General features: G+C 49.2%; 1 protein-coding gene across 3 annotated transcripts in view; it reads right to left on the bottom strand.

The window, feature by feature from the left end:
- Nucleotides 1-15,798, bottom strand: part of GALNT17 (polypeptide N-acetylgalactosaminyltransferase 17) — a 438,022-nt gene that overhangs the window by 152,874 nt on the left and 269,350 nt on the right. The gene's annotated exons all lie outside the window — the stretch shown is intronic.

The raw sequence follows: 15,798 nt of genomic DNA, 5'->3' as shown, positions 1-15,798 counted from the left end.
TTCCATGATTCTCAACCATGACTTTGAAGAATCTCTGTGATTTCCTGAAGAGAAAAAAAAAACATCTTTCTCCACTCAGTGCCCTCCAGGACTTCTGGCAGAGGGTATATTTACAAAATGAATGAATGTGGAAACAAATGAATGAATTGGCCAATGCTCGCTGATTAAACCATTTACCTAATCCAAGCAAGAGACAGGGAAAAATAGGCATGGGACCATTTACTGGAGCACAGAGAATCTTCCAATTTCTTTCCAAGCAAAGGTTTTAATCTTGTCTGGCAGTGGGCTTTTAGAAATACGTGCTCTTCAGAACATCCATCTTTTCTCCCTCCACCCCAGGGGCAGTGTGAGAGTATTTCCAAATCATGTTTAGAGAAAGCTGCAAGTTTTGGGAACCGTACCGCCATTCTGAAGCTTCCTGGTGACTCACTGAGTGAGGAGGCATTCTGGAAATAACAATCCCAAGCCATATTGATCTTAGGGGCACGGGCTGGACTATGTCTCTTGGGTGATTAACGGTATCCTGGTTAAATCTCTGGATCCAGGACTTCCAGAAACACTGTATTCAAAGCAAAGCAGGTTATGATGATTTTATCAGATGGCAAACCACCCAACCAAAGTTCCCTGGAGAAAGCAATTCCTGGAGTTAGAACTTGGATCCCAAAGGAAAGGATGAATCAAAATGATGTGAAGATCCCATAATTGTCTTCTTCAGAAATCAGGGAAATAGGAAACGTGCAGAAACACCAGAAGATAAGAAAGGGAATACATACGGTGGCAACTGCTGATAAGCATCCTTGCACATCACTGCTATTTTTATAAACTAGATCAGATCATGCCATGCCCCTGCTTAAAGCCCTCTCAAGGCTTCTCGTTGAACTAAGAATAAATGCTACCTGCTTGCCCTGGCAGAGAAGGTCCTCATGATCTGGACCTAGATGCCTTCTCTTCTCCTTGACTGGCTCCTGCCCACTGCCCATCCTGGCCGTCTCATTAGGGGCCAAGCACTCTTGTCCCCAAGATCCTTGATGGGCTGCTCCCTCAGTGATGAGAGCTCCTGGTCCCAACCTTTTCCCCACAGCTGGTTCTTCCTTTCTGTCCCTGGAGCAGTGCCCATGCCTCACTCCTATTCCCCCTTTCCATGTCCTATATAACATGGATCAGGGGCTTAGGTTTTCTGTTTTTATTTATGTGAGGACTTACTGGTTTTATGTCTCTCCCTACTCTAGTCTGTTAGCGCCATGAAAGGAGGGGCCCTCTCCGTACTGTTTGTCAATGAAATCCTTGAACCCAGAACAGCCCCTGGTGTGTTCTTGCAGTTAATAAATATTTTTTATTTAATGATTGATCTTTATTATCTTAAATTAATCTTGATGTCTTATACAGTGTGATGTGTAATCTAATAGGAAAAACAACCACATGGGGCACCTGGGAGACTCAGTCAGTTAAGCCTCTGCCTTTGGTTCAAGTCATGATCTCAGGGTCCTGGGTTCAAGCTCCACATCAGGCTCCCTGCTCAGTGGGGAGTCGGCTTCTCCCTCTGTCTCTGCCCCTGCTTGTGCTCTCTCTCTGTCAAATAAATAAATAAAATCTTTAGGAAAAAAAAAAAAGAAAAACAACAACCACAACACTAAAAAGAGAATATAAACCAATGGATTGGCCGGAAGGAGCCCTCAAGGTTGTGTTCTTCCTAAAAGAGCTGCACATGAAAATCAATATGATGGGGAAAAGAGCAGGGAAACAGTGCTCCCATCCTGAGGTCTCCGACATCCCTACATTGCTGCCAACAGCCCCAGGGGTGCGTTCAGGCTCTGAAGAATGGTGACACAGAGAGAATATAAATCTCGGCTGTGATGACATTCATCCCAGGTGGCCCGGGGAGCCCCACGGATCGCACCGTGTGCTCAGAGCTTGGAGAAGCCAGGCACCGGGCGAAGAGACTGTGGCTGCTGCTAGCTGGGACAGCAGCCCGTGCAAAGCCATCCTCCCAAGCAGAAATCGGGCTGCAACACAGACTCTGCCGTGGGTGACAGAGTGACAAGCCGAAGAGAAGGAAATGCATGCCAGCCGGGGCAGGGGGCCAGGGAGCCAAGGGGCGGGCAACCTCAGGAAACTCCAGACCAGCTCCCTTTCCCCAAGCAGACCCACGTACCCGGGGAGCATGAGGTGTACACTGTACCCCTCTGCTGTCTGCAGGAGGCCCTGGGATCGGGGGCAAGTCACTCAGGAGGCAGCAAGAAGATGAAGATGTCAGTCCAGTCCCAGGGTGGCCAGGGGGAAAGTAAGCGGTTTCAGACTTGATCCCACAGCCTGCGAACACATGCTGAGGACAGCAGCTCCTCGCTCCTCCGAGACACCGAGAGCCGAGCCCCACGCCTCCCCTGCTCCTCATCACTGTCGGTTCTGAGCAAGTGCTCCATTCCTCAACTATCAGGAAGAGGAGTGTAATAGGTCTCCTCCCCCCTGGGGGGAGCGAGGGAGCGAAAGAGAAGATGAGCCCACGTGATGGGGGGCTGTACTTATGAATGAGGAGAGAGGGGCACCACCAGAGACCCTTCGGGAGGTCAGCGAGGGTTCCCAGGAAGCCCCACCTCAGCAGGCCCTGCTGGCAGCCCCGATGGAGACCTCCTAGACTACCAAGCCCACAAGTGGCATCTGCCCAGGACTGTCCCCACTCCCACCACCGACCTGGCTGCATTCTGCTGGCTGGGGGCCTCCTGGCTCTAGAAAGCTTTTATTCCATGTCAACTGCTCTTCCAGAACCTTCCTACATGTTTTTCTCCTTAGGAAGAAATACGAACCAAGGGGAGACCACCCATCAGTCGATAATTACGGAAGCTGGGTGATGGGTGCACAGAGGTGTGTTATCCTGTTCTCTCTACTTTTGCATAAGCTTGAAATTGTTCATAATAAAGAAATAAAAATAAAAATAAACCGAAATTGCCAAGGGAAGAATAAAAGACTTGGAATTCAGGGTTCCTTCCCTCCCAGGGGATGGCTCAGTCCGTAAAAAGGCAGCTCAGCCTTTACTTACAACAATCATCCTTGAAAAACAACACAAACAGCCTAATCAACCCGGGAACATAGAGAAGGCTGTTTGCGAAACTTAATTGCCATTTTAATGTGTTTTAATTGCATAGAAATGCTATTTAATGTAGTGTTTCACTTTCCATTTGCCATTTTGGGAAATCGCAGTGCTCAAAAAGAGAAGACCAGGTTGTAGCTAAAGGAATCTTGGCCCATTAGACGAGAATGAAATATTTCCCTTGACAGGGAACCTGGGCCTCGGGCCCGTTTCTCCCCCCAACCGCCCTACATCGCTCCCACCTCCCCCCCACACAGGGAGCCCGGTCCACGCCTGGCGGTCAGAGGCCTGGAGGGAATGATGCCTGAGGCAGCCCCCCCCCAACAGCCAGGGGGGCAACAGAGCGGAGAGCCTCAGAAACACACCCAGTCCCCGATGCCTCCCACACCTGTCTCCCAAGGGGCGGGGGTCAGGGAAACCAAGGGAGCCCCAAAGCAAAGCTCCCCTCTGGGCGTGTGTGCCAATGTCCTGGGCAGGCATTTCCTCACCGGCATCTCCCTGAGAGGCTGATGGGGAGCCAGCAGGCTTTTGATAAGGCCCAGGCAGCAAGGCCGGCCCGGATGCCGAAGACAGGGGCTGTCCACACAGAGAGAGCTAGGAAAACCACCAGCCACCAAGTGGCTTCCCCCTGTCACACCAACTCTAACACACTGGGCAAGGAAGGGCGACCTCAGTGACACAGGATAGATCCCATAGTTTTGGAGGATGGATCCCAAATTAGCTGTTCATTAGCAGAGTCAGTGTTGAGACAACAAACTCTAATGAGGGAAAGACAAAGAATTCCTTTCCATCTAGGTAGATGAGACTCGGGTGCTAGAAGTGGCATGTGGCAGCTACTACCAGAGATGCTGAGCAGAAGCAGGACTCCAGGATGTCCCACAGGTGAGAGGAACCCTGGCTACTCCAAGCAATAGTATCGGAGAAGTCTGTCGTGGGAGGCGGTCAGGGTTGCTATATACGGTTGTATAGGCTGTACACTGCCCAACTCTAAGAGGCACCAGCATAGATGTGTCCATTAATTATGATGGTTTTCCAGCAGATGGCAGTAAAGTGTCTCGTGCCTTCTAATTAGCCCTTTGGGCTCGCAAGGGTGGTAGTGACAGAGTCCGTGTCATGGGACCAGATTTAATGGCCAGATAGAAACAGGTGGGGTTGTTCCAACAGGAACCCAATGCTAAGGGCCGAAGTCTGAGGCACATGGAGTAGGTCTCCACAGGAAATCAGAAGGTCTCATCCCTGCTTAACACTCTTCAAGGGCTCCTCTTGCTTTGGAAGAAAATCCAAACTCCCAAGGTCACCAAGAGCCCCTTGCAGGATCTGTTGCCCCCGCCGTCTCTTCTGACATCCTCTGCTCCCCTCCCTCCCACCATGCCCACTCCCAGCCTCGGAAGCCCAGGGGCTTCCGGTGGGATCCATGCAGATGCCAAGCCCATTCCCGCTCACCCCTGCCCTCCCGCTTTGCACCTGGAGGCTCATCTCCTGGAACTCGACTCAGCCACTTCACCTCCCCGTTTAGGCCCCATGCCCTGACCACAGACTCTCAACACCACGTTAGCCTCCCGCCTGAGAAGAGGATAAGTTAAATGGGATGGACTTTGTGAGCAGAGACTTCCTGACAGCCTTCTTGGATCTCAGGATAAAAGAGGTGTGATTTAACACAGGGAAGCAAAGAAGATTCATGGATGAGCAGGGATCCCCAAGGTGGCACAGGGAAAAAGCATAATGAGCAGATGCTGCCAGAATCATCGCACATCCCTGAGTCCCCACACCCCCTGAGGCCGTCAGCTCCTGGGCCTCTCTGCCTGGGTGCACTCTGTGTGCTCTGCGTAGACGTGGGGTGCCTGTGAGCCTGCACTCTGGGCGGCTGGACGTGCCAGGGAATCAGCATCAGGAGTGACCCCACTGATGGAGGACAGGGTTTCGGGGGACAAATGTCCCAGCGTCAGGCAAACCTATAGAGGCAGAAAGTAGACTAGCTGTTGGCTAGGGCCAGGGGATGATGGCAAAGAAGGATAGGGCTTCTTTTTGGATGATGAAAATGTGATAAAATCGATCCTGGTGATGGTCATACACAGCTGTGAGTACACTCAAAGCCAGTGAGCTGTATACTTTGGCAAGCCTCGGGCTGGGCCTGATCCCCCAGGGTGCGGTTCTGGCCCCTGAGTGTGGGGCCAGGCAAAGGAGGTCCTGGGGAGGGCTGGTTACTGAAGTCCACTGTACTGCTGGTGCTGAGGCCAGGAGAGAGGAATGACCCCGCCTGACTGCCAGCCCAGTGCTCTTTCTGTAGCTCAAGGCTGCCATTAAAAAGAAAAGAAAAAGAAGAAAAGAAAGAAAAGAAAAGAAAAGAAAAGAAAAGAAAAGAAAAGAAAAGAAAGAAAAGTACACACTTTAAATGGGCACATTGTATAACATGGGATTTAAATCTCAATTAAAAAAAAAAAAAGGCTGGAGTCCTCCCCTCTCCTGGGACAGTGCTGCCCTTGTCCCACACTGGCTCTCAGAGGGCCCCCAGGGCCCAGCAGTGGTTGGCTCATAAAGCCCCTTCCCTCTTTGCCTTCCTTTCACACTGCTTTTGGAGATCATCCCCCCAAGAAAGTGCTCACCCCAGATCCTCGTTGCAGGGTCTCTGGGGGGCACCCTAAAGACACCAGCTCTGGTTGGAATCCTCACTCTGCCACAAACTTATTAGCTTTGGGCCAGTTTAAGGCTCAGGGAAGCCAAGTGCTTCCTCAGCTACGGAACAGAGATAATTATACCCACTTCATAAACATCCTTGTGAGGATTAAATAAGACAGCAAATGTAAACACCCAGAACGGTGCTGAGCACAGGAACTAACAGAGATCAGACTCGGCGGGGCAGCTGGGCCAAGGCTGGAAGATGACACAGGTGGGGGGCGGTGCACACGCAGATACACAAGCCCGTGCAGGCGTGCATGCAGGCAGGTGCTCGTGGTCTTCTCCCGGGAGGCCCTGATGCTGGGGGACCAGGTAGCTGTTCTCCCCAGCAGAGGAGAGTAAAGCGGGGACCACCATCAAGTGGCAGCCCTTGGACATGAGGCTGTCGTGGGGGTGGCACTGGTCCTCTGGGGACAGCGACGTGGGGACAGAGGGCCTCCCACAGGTGAATCTGCAAAGCCAGGGTGACAGGCGGGGAGCTGGAGGGGCGGGCTCACGCCCAGGGAAGGCAGCACCAGGAGCGATCGCCTACACCACCAGGGACAGCCCTCCCCTAAGGCACGAGGGCTCGGCTGAGCTGCCAGGGAAGGGCCCTGTGCGCGCACCTCTCTGGTCTTTAACGGGGGTCCTCGTATCTCGAAGGAGCCAGAAAAGTAGGCCAATGCCTCTACTGCTCAGGGGACGGTGGCCAGGTTTGGAAATGATACAGTATCACAGGTGCCAAGACAGGACCAGCAGTTCTCTCGGGACAGAACCCTGATGCTGAATTGCTCCGATGTTTCCAAGTTGCCATAAGCCCAGGTCTAGGATTAGCTGCATTAACAATTGCAAAAGAGACATAGGTGCCTTTTAAAAATAGGCTGAGGGATGTCATGCCACTGTGGACTTCATTTATGTTCCATTTCTTTCTTTCCCTGCCTGGAAACAAGGTCCCCAGCTTCACAAATCACCCTCCCCCCACCAGCCCGGGGCGGGGGGAAGAAGCAAAGCGGAGCAAAGGTGAAGCTTGCTCCTGACAAGGAGGGGCTGCGCACCCCCACAGACCTGTCACCTCGTGCCTGCGGCTCGGCCCCTTCTCATTAGGACAAGGAGGCTGGGCATGATTAGAATAGGCGGCTTAATTTATTTGGGGTGGACTAGTGCAGCTTAAAATAGTTAATATTTTGTTTTATCTTCATTGACTTGTCTAATAATGCAGAAAATATCCTCCTCGGGCATTGAACAAAGGAGATTATCCTGTCACACAAGCTTAGCAAAACCTGTGAGCTGAATGCTGATCCCAGGTGTGTGCAACTTGAAATCCCCCTGCTTAAAACAATTAGGCGGATCGGGGAGGGACAGGCTTCCCGTTCCTCCCTGTCTCTCGTTCAAAGGCTCCCCGGCCACACAGACCCGAAAGCGCCGCTCCGGACTTTTCTCTTGTGGGGAAATGTGCCTGTTCTGGATCACTCTTTCATCTGGCAGGTAATAACCAGGTAATCAGGAGATGCAAATTACTGCTGCGTGGAAGGGACACAGCTTAAAGATTAAGCAACACATTGGCTCTCGGCCCGGCTGTGCAGACACCAGCAGGTTTAATTTTCTCGCTGTGTCAAGGCCGGCCCACGAAAAATTCAGGCCTCACGGTCACAAAGGGACTGTGAATGAGCGTTTACTTCCAGGAGGGAGTTCTAGCAGAACCATCTTCAAATTATTCTGGGCCTACGACAAGGTTTTCTCCAGAAACCACCCGGGTTTATGTATAAACACCAAGGGTTTGCATCAATTTGACTGAATTTAATTTTCATTGTATGAAAAATAAGTTACCAAATGAGTTCAGGATCCCAACTGTGTCTGGGCAGGGGAGCGAGGGGGGAGCCCTAACCACACACTTCTGGTGCACTGAAGACGCCTTTTAAGGACTTCCTCCACACCCAGACTGGTGTGTCCTGCTCTTTGGTTTTGAATCTCGGTTTTGTCTTAGCCAAGAAGCAGAGAGAGCCAAACTAGAGCGATGGAAGCCTCCATCTTTCTGGAATATACTATTTTATTAAGGACATAAGACAACTTTCAGGTTGGGCAAAGGTAAAAATACTCAACATCACAAAGTGTAAGTAGTTGCTTCTTTCTCTCTGTCCTCATGTTGTTTGCCCAGTTCTCTGAAGGTAGGCACCTGTAGGGAACCTTCAAGAACCTTGTCTTTAGGAGGAGAAATGGGGCCAAAGATAACTACATAATTCACTGCAGTTGGACACTCAGAAGGAGAGGCACATGCTAACAGCATATAATGGAGGAATCTGATCTCATCAAGAATGCCCTGAAGGTTCTCTAGAAGAGAGATGAGAAGGAATTAACTGGCAGCAGAAGGAAGAAAAGGCATTACAGCAGTGGGATTAGCATGTGCAAAGGCCCTGTGGCAGGAGGTGTTGTAGCAGGAAGAAGAAACAAAGCAAAGCTTAAACTCTTCCACGGGTGCAGGGATGGTACATAAGGCCAAGGAAAGGATTAGACTCCTAGGTCTAAAAGCCAAAGGAAAGTACTGCATTATTTTGTGTGTGAACACTCAAACATGTGGGCCATGATCCAGCCTGCATTTTTTAAAAGATTTTATTTATTTATTCATGAGAGACACAGGGAGAGAGGCAGAGAGGCAAAGGGAGAAGCAGGCTCCATGAGGGGAGCCCAATCCCAGGACCCCTGGACCATGCCTGGAGCTGAAGGCAGACGCCCAACCACTGAGCCACACAAGCATCCCTCCAGGCTGCATTTTGACAAAAACCATAAGATCACAATTTGGGATAGAAATGAGGGAATGTCAGGAGGGGATGGAGGTAACCCAGTGTGAAGGCTCCAGCACAAGTGCACGTGGGAGATGCAACAGTTTGGTCTGGGGTGGCTGCCGCAGAGCACCGGAGAGACCGGGGCAACGTTCGGGACTGACCATCGACAGAGGCCTGTGACAGAGAGGGTGAGGGATGAGGATGATGCTTCTGGCTGAGTAACCCACTGGGTGGCAAGACCCCTCACTTGCCCTTATACCCAAAGGTACCTGGGTTTCCTCTTTGCTCAAGGGCTGTTCCTTCTTTATATGTTGGTGTCCTCGGGGCTCTGTGGCCCATCTCCTTTTCTGTGTAACTACCCATTTTTCCTAAGTGACTTCTTCAGCCTCATCGGTTTAAATAACAACACTGAACCCCCAAACCTCAACCTACAGCCCTAATTCTGCAGGCTCCTCCTACATCCAGCTGCCTACACAGCATTTCCACCTGTATGCCCAACAGCTATCTCAGATTGAGCAAAGCCAAACTCTTCGCTTGCCCTTGAGTCTCTGCCATCTAGAAATGGCACCACCATCCTCCACTTCACTGCTCAAACCAAGATCTAGGGATGATCCTCAACTCTTCTCGTGTCCTCGTCCCGCACACTTAACGTACTCTCAAATTCTGCAGCTGCAGCTCCAAAAACCACATCCCAAATACACCCACATCCCCACCCTAGCCTGATCACTGCCTGGCCTCCTAGAGAAGTAGCCTCCACACTGGTCTCCTTGACTCTACGCGTCTCTTATAGTCCCTTCTCTGCCCAGAAGCTGGAAGGATCTTCTTGAGCCAGATCATGCACTTCCCTCCTTTGACCATACTGCAGTTTCTACCCCATTTAGGGATACGCAATTCAAGTCCCAGGCCCAGCTTTACTGTGTGATCCATCCAGCTGGTGCCTACCTCTTTGGTCCACCTCTGATCATCATTCCCTTCACTTTCCAGAGCATGCAATGGAATTCATTGAGCTCCCCACAAGTTCCAAGACTTTCTTTCTACCTCTGCATCTTTTCATCACATGAATGCTCTTACTACCTAATCTGTATGTGCTGGCTCAGTTTTATTTTAACAAAAGCTTTCTTGGGATATAATTCACAAGCCATATGATCCACTTACTTGAAGTATGTAAGCCGATAGTTGATAGTATATTCATGGAGCTGTGCAATAATCACCACAATTGGGCTTAAAACATTTTCATCATTCCAAAAAGAAATCCCAGATTCATTGGGCAGCCACTCCCATTCCCCCCCAATCTCCAGCCCTAGGCAATCACAACTGACCTTCTGTCTCTAGAGATTTGTCTCCTTCTGGACATGTCCTATAAATGGAATCATACAATATGTGGTCTTTTGTGACTGGCTTCTTTCACTCAGCATAATGTTTTCATGGTTCATCTACCTTGTATCCTGTACCTGTATTTCACTTCTGTTCATTGCATGATGGCTCTTTTGGTCATTCACGTCTTGCTGCTTTCATGTCTTCTCGTCCTGAACCACCCAGACTCTCTTCAGCGCACTACCTGTGTAAAATGTGCTGTCTGGTATTTGCCACTATCTTTCAGTTTGTTTATTTATTTACATATTTATGTATCTGTCTGCTCCAAGTGTCTGGAATAGAAGCTCTATGAGAGCAGGACCTTCATCTGTCTTACTCAAATTCTAGGCACAGTAACATCCATGCAATGACCGAATCTCACAAACTTCAAGGCAGAGCAAGTGAATGGAGGGGCAGAGCATGAGTACAGTTTTGAAATCTTGGCCATGTTGAATCTGATGTCTCTTTCATTCCCAAGAGGGAACTGCCAGCAGGAAATTGGACATACGGGTCAGGAGCCTGAAGAAGATACAAACTGTGACTTTTGCACGGAATTCACAGCCATGTGAACATGGAGGCAACTGCCTAAACTGGGGGCCACAGTATGAGGACAGAAGAAAGACTAGGCTTGGGTCTTGAAGAACTTCTGTATTTAATAGTTAGGGATGGAATGATGTTAAAAAGGGGGAAGAAGCAGCCCAAGAAGTAGGAAGAAAACCAAGAGTCCAGAAGAGGGTTATATGATGCATCACAAGGGAATCCAGCATTCAGGGTTGGGTGGTCAACAGTGTAGAGGCTAACTGTCCAGAGAGAGGAGGTCTGAACAGTGTCTACTGGACTTACCAACATGGTGAGCCTAGGAAGAGCCATTTGTAGTATTTGATGGGGCAAAGATGGCCTAACTACTGCTGTGTAACTCACCACTCCAAAACAGTGGCTTGTGACAGTATCTTTGCTCACAAATTTCGCTTGTGAATCTACAATTTGGGCAGGGCTGTGTAGGGATGGCTTTGTCTCTGCTCTCCTTGGTGTGAGCTGGGGCAGTTCAAAGGCTGGGGGCCTGGAATCATCCAAATTTTTCCTTGTGCTCATGTCTGGTGGCTGAGACGAGGAAAACTTAAACAGTAGAGCTGGAGCAGTGGGGGCTCCTTGAGCATCTTTCTGTATCCATGTGGCCTTTCTATATGGTCTTCCCAACGTGGAGGCTTTGGAGAATCCAGACTTCTTACATGTTGGCTCAAGGCCCCCAAGATATGTGTGTGGGGCGGGGAGAGAGAGAGATACCCCATATTGCCTGTTATGACCCAAACTCAGAGGTCGGACTGCAACACTTCATGATATTCTATTGGCTGAGACAGTTGCAGAGGTCCTTCCAGGACCTGACATCTCAATGGAATGTCAGTGTTACATTGTTAGAAGAGCCAGAGGGTTGAGATTTATACTGGTGTTGTTATCTTCAGAAAAGACACGCTGCCATGGGAATGAATAGGAGGTGAGGAAAGATGAGCAAAACTTAAAAGAGTGCTGGCCATGAGGAGCAAGAGAGAATAGATGCCAGTAAATATGAGATCCATCTGTTTTGTTTTTTAATGCAAGTGTCTGGGGACATTTGAAGGCCAGTGAGACAGACCCATTTGAGGGGGATGGCTGAATGTTAAAAGAAGAGAAAAGAGCTTATCAATAAACAGTGCAGAGAGCCCATGAGGACAGGGGACTGAATCCTGAGTGTAGGTGAAGGAACCAGCTTAGGAGAAGACAGGGTTCCTGAAGGAGGAGAGGGTGGTGATATTCCTAGAAGTCTGTCTGTATTCCTGAGGATGAGGATGTCTCCTGTTTCCTCTGTGACAGATGTATTCATTTGGTATGTGGGATAAGGGCAGTCAGGGTTTGGATTGGGAGGGTGGCCAAACTGAAACACTAACTATGGAGAGTTGGAATCGCCCCCACGTGACATGGTAAAGGGCCACCTGAGGTTGGTGATCAGGAGTCCATCTGCTCTGTGGTAAGGGTCCCTGACACCACTCAGAGCATGAGTTCATCAGAAAGAGACTCATCCAGGGTTGAGGCTTTGCAGTATGTGTGTGACAAAAGGATGGAGGAACCAGAGCTGTTACTGTGTAGCAATGGCATGACTTAAATAATGAGCCCTGGAATCCAAACTAGGTAAGGAGGAGGTGATGCAAGAGGAACACTCCAACAGAAACAAGAGGGGGTAGTGTGCTACAGGTACTGCCTTGTAGGTTATGACAAGCTCTGGAGATATGGCCACAAGAGTGGGTGTATGAAACCAAGTGTAGGAGGTGACTAGAGAGGAGGAGACCAAGAATCAGAGAGGCTGTGTGTTAGAAGGGGCACCCTGATAGGAGCTGAAGTCAGTGGTGATGATGGCAGAGTGGAGGGGCAAGGAGGAGCAAGGAGCACCGCCATCAGAGTCAGCCTCAGACGAGGACAAAACCAATGTGCAGTAAACTCCGCTCACCATCAGAGCACTCCTCAAAGCAAACACAGTGTCTTTATTGAATGCCTACTCTTCTCACAGCACTTTACTTGACACTATGAGGAGACACAAGCACACAAAAATGTTTTAATAGACATTCAAGAGTGTAATGAGACACAGCACAAAGCAGTGCAATGAGTTGTCAATAATTGCTCTAGGAAATTTATAGGAGAAGGCAATCAATTGGGATGGATGAGTCAGGGCTGGATTTATGGGGGAAGAATATGAATTTGAAATGGCTTTTGTGGAACAGGTAAAATCTGGAGAAGGAAAAAGACATTAGGAGCGCATTTCAAGCAGATGGAGGCCAGAGCAAATGGTCTTGTTCATGACCTGTCTGAGTTTAAGGATGTTTTTCCTTGGAATCTTTCAAGCACTCATTATGAAGTGATAATGTCATTAATGAAAATGCTCATCTTTGCAGTACCTTGTCTTGCTGGTGATCTGAGCCAGCACTCTGGGACCAGGTTTGAGTTACGGTCAATCTCTCCCACTTACAATACTGGCCTATATAAATCAACATCACCTGAGGTTGGAAATGTTAGTCATCCATGTAAAATACCTATAAATGAGGAGTCCATCTGCACATTCTGCCCAGACTGGGAACCCATTACAGGTTGATGGTATTCAGATACAGGTAATCTGAGAAAGAAATGCTTTTTCATGAAATGGTAGTTAATTTGGACAGGAGATGTAGAGATGAAAACATAATGCCACACTGTCTTTCTGCCTTCGGGTCTCCCTAAAAATATATTTCCGCCGGAAGAGTTGCTATGGAGACTTACAAAGTATTCCAATGTCCTGCAGGTCATCCTTACAGGTAGAGTGGGCCCAGTGTAGATTTCAAAGAAAATATCAACAGATGCTCTTAGCATCAAATGTCACCGTGCCCTCAAAGACAGCTCAACTCAGGGGTTTTACATTTCCACAGAAGCACAGACTCTCGGGGTTAGGAGGGACATTAAATGTCATCTTTCAGCTCTATTCATCTCTTTGATGAAGTTATCTGCTCTTGCTTGGACATTCATCTGAGGCAGCCTGGCAGCTCATTCACGGCTGCTGCAGAGCTGTACAGATGGGGCCCTAACCTCGGCCAGCTCCCCATCCTTTTCCAGCCATCTCGAGTGTGGGCAAATGTTTATCCCCTCCACGGACACACACCCTCTTGGACCCCAGGCCTGTAACTCTGACAGCTGTTAAAATTAAATACAAAATGGAGACCAGACTTGAAAGTTCCCTGAGCAGACAAAAAACAAAAACAAAAACAAAACACTGAAATCACACAAGCAAAACAACCTAGTATTTCATAGGCATAAGTGAAATACTTAAGGTGTTTCTTGTCAAAACCTCTGATAAGCATAAGAGAGACTCCAGTCACATTCCTCAAGACAATCACTTTTCACCCATCCCCTGCCAGTGTAACGACCCAAGTATCATAAAGGTTCAATGACTTCCTCGTTTGCACTTTATAAGCCTCCCTGTAACCTCACACCCCTGAGCTTCCTATCAGTTTCGAGCTTGAAAGCTCCCAATTAACAAACTGTTCTTATAGGCACAATAAACTCTTACTGAATGCTATTTCATTGATCTGGTGCTTTTAATTCGGCTGCTTCTGAGTTTTTGGCACCTTTCAAGTCCTGGCTCAGAAATCCACATTTCATTCACCAACTCCCAGGTCCGAGGCTAAGCATTTACCTTCTCTGTGTCTCCCTTCTCCTTTGTTATGTATGTAGCCCTTTGTCTTTTATGTTGCAAAAGTAATATCAAGTCATCATAGGAAACATGGCAAATACAGGTGAGAATTTCTAAAAATGGTTACCACCGATCCTCCTGCCCGCGAGGACAACCTCGGCCCCACGTGTGCCGTCACCTCAGACTTCTTTGCTTGCACAGATACAGGGCATGGTCACACATGCATGTGGACACAGACATTCTCTTAAAATAGAATCATGCTGTCCTGTCTGCTTTGCGAACTGCCTTTGTCACCGAGTAAAGCACATTATGGATGTTCTTCTTCCCCCAAAGTCCCAGCCATCTGTAGGATGAATCGCTGCAAAAAGCACCTGCATTCCCAAAGCTAGCTGTTCCTGCTGGAGCCCACAGATGGTGTTCTTGTCACTTCTGGCCTTGCGATTCATTCGTCCGCAGCAATGAGAACAGGCGTGGGCAGCCGCGGTGGACGTCACTAACCCTGGCAGGCTGTTTGCAGCATTTTGAGTATGTGTTCCAGGGAAGTGGCCTACTTCCCACAGGGCCACAGTGGGGCCACGTGTACAGAGTATTAGGAGCTAAACTGTGTCCCCTCAAAATTCATGCTGAAACCTTACCCCCAGTACCCCAGAATGGACTGTATTTGGAAATAGGTCTTCAAAGAGGTAATTAAGTTAAAATGAGGTTGTTAGGGTGGGCCCTAATCCAATGCGGCCGTTGTCCTAGTAAGAAGAGGAAATATGGACAAAGACACACGTGGATGACCATCTGAGGAGCCGGGGAGAAGATGGCGGTCTACAAGCCAAGGAGAGAGGCCTCAGAGGAAATCAATCCTGCCCACACCTTGATCTCGGACTTTCAGCCTCCAGAACTGTGAGAAAATCAGTATCTGTTGTTTGAGCTCCCCAGCTGGTAGTAAGTTGTTATGGCAGCTCCAGGAAGCTAAGACTCAGAGGAAGGTTAGCTCACTGGGATGAGTTTTTTCATCCAGTCCCTGCTTCCAGTTAAATGATGGAGATCCAAGTTCCCTCCTGGGACAAATTTCCTACCTTTCAAGTCATGTTCAGTTATTGACACCTAGGACGGTTAAGAACACTGATCTCACTCTGCTTTGGCCCTCTTAACTTGCACCAGAGCAGTTGGAAGGGTCTAGAATAAGAAAGAGGGGAGTGTTGGGCTCTTAAATACTTATTCCTCTTCACCCTCTCTCTCAAGAACAGGAGGGTCAGGAAAGTGAGATGGGGCCGGGTTGGGAGGGGAGGTAGAGACAGTCTCATGTCACTGGAGAAGGTCAGTGCGAGGGGGCCATGTACTCACTTTGGCTCCCTTGGTTCAAACTGTGGCTACTGGCCTCACCAGTGCGGTATGTACTAAACAGGCCCTGTGGCATGCAGTTCCTTCCAGGGGAATGTTTGCCTCTAATGCTGAAGGTCTCCTCACCCCTACCAAAGAGAGGCAGCCCTGTCTCCCACCGGCTCCATCCCTGCTTTGTTCCTGCTAATACTCCGGGTAAGGCTCACTGCCATTGGTCCTGGAGCCACCCGGGCATTCCTGTGAGGCCTGCCCCCACCACCTCAAAGCCCTTCACCCTTAAGCTCCGAGAGCTTCTTTATGTGCTTCCATGAAGACAGGGAACTCCTTTGGAGTTGTTTCTTTGTCCCCAAGCATACCACACATGGCTCCCTCAGCTCTAAGGACACCTGCCAGCCACTGGGGTT

The sequence above is a fragment of the Canis lupus genome, chromosome 8 (genome assembly GCF_048164855.1).
Source record: "Canis lupus baileyi chromosome 8, mCanLup2.hap1, whole genome shotgun sequence".
In the NCBI taxonomy this organism is placed as follows: Eukaryota; Metazoa; Chordata; class Mammalia; order Carnivora; family Canidae; genus Canis; species Canis lupus.
This window is presented reverse-complemented; position numbering and strand designations above follow the sequence as displayed.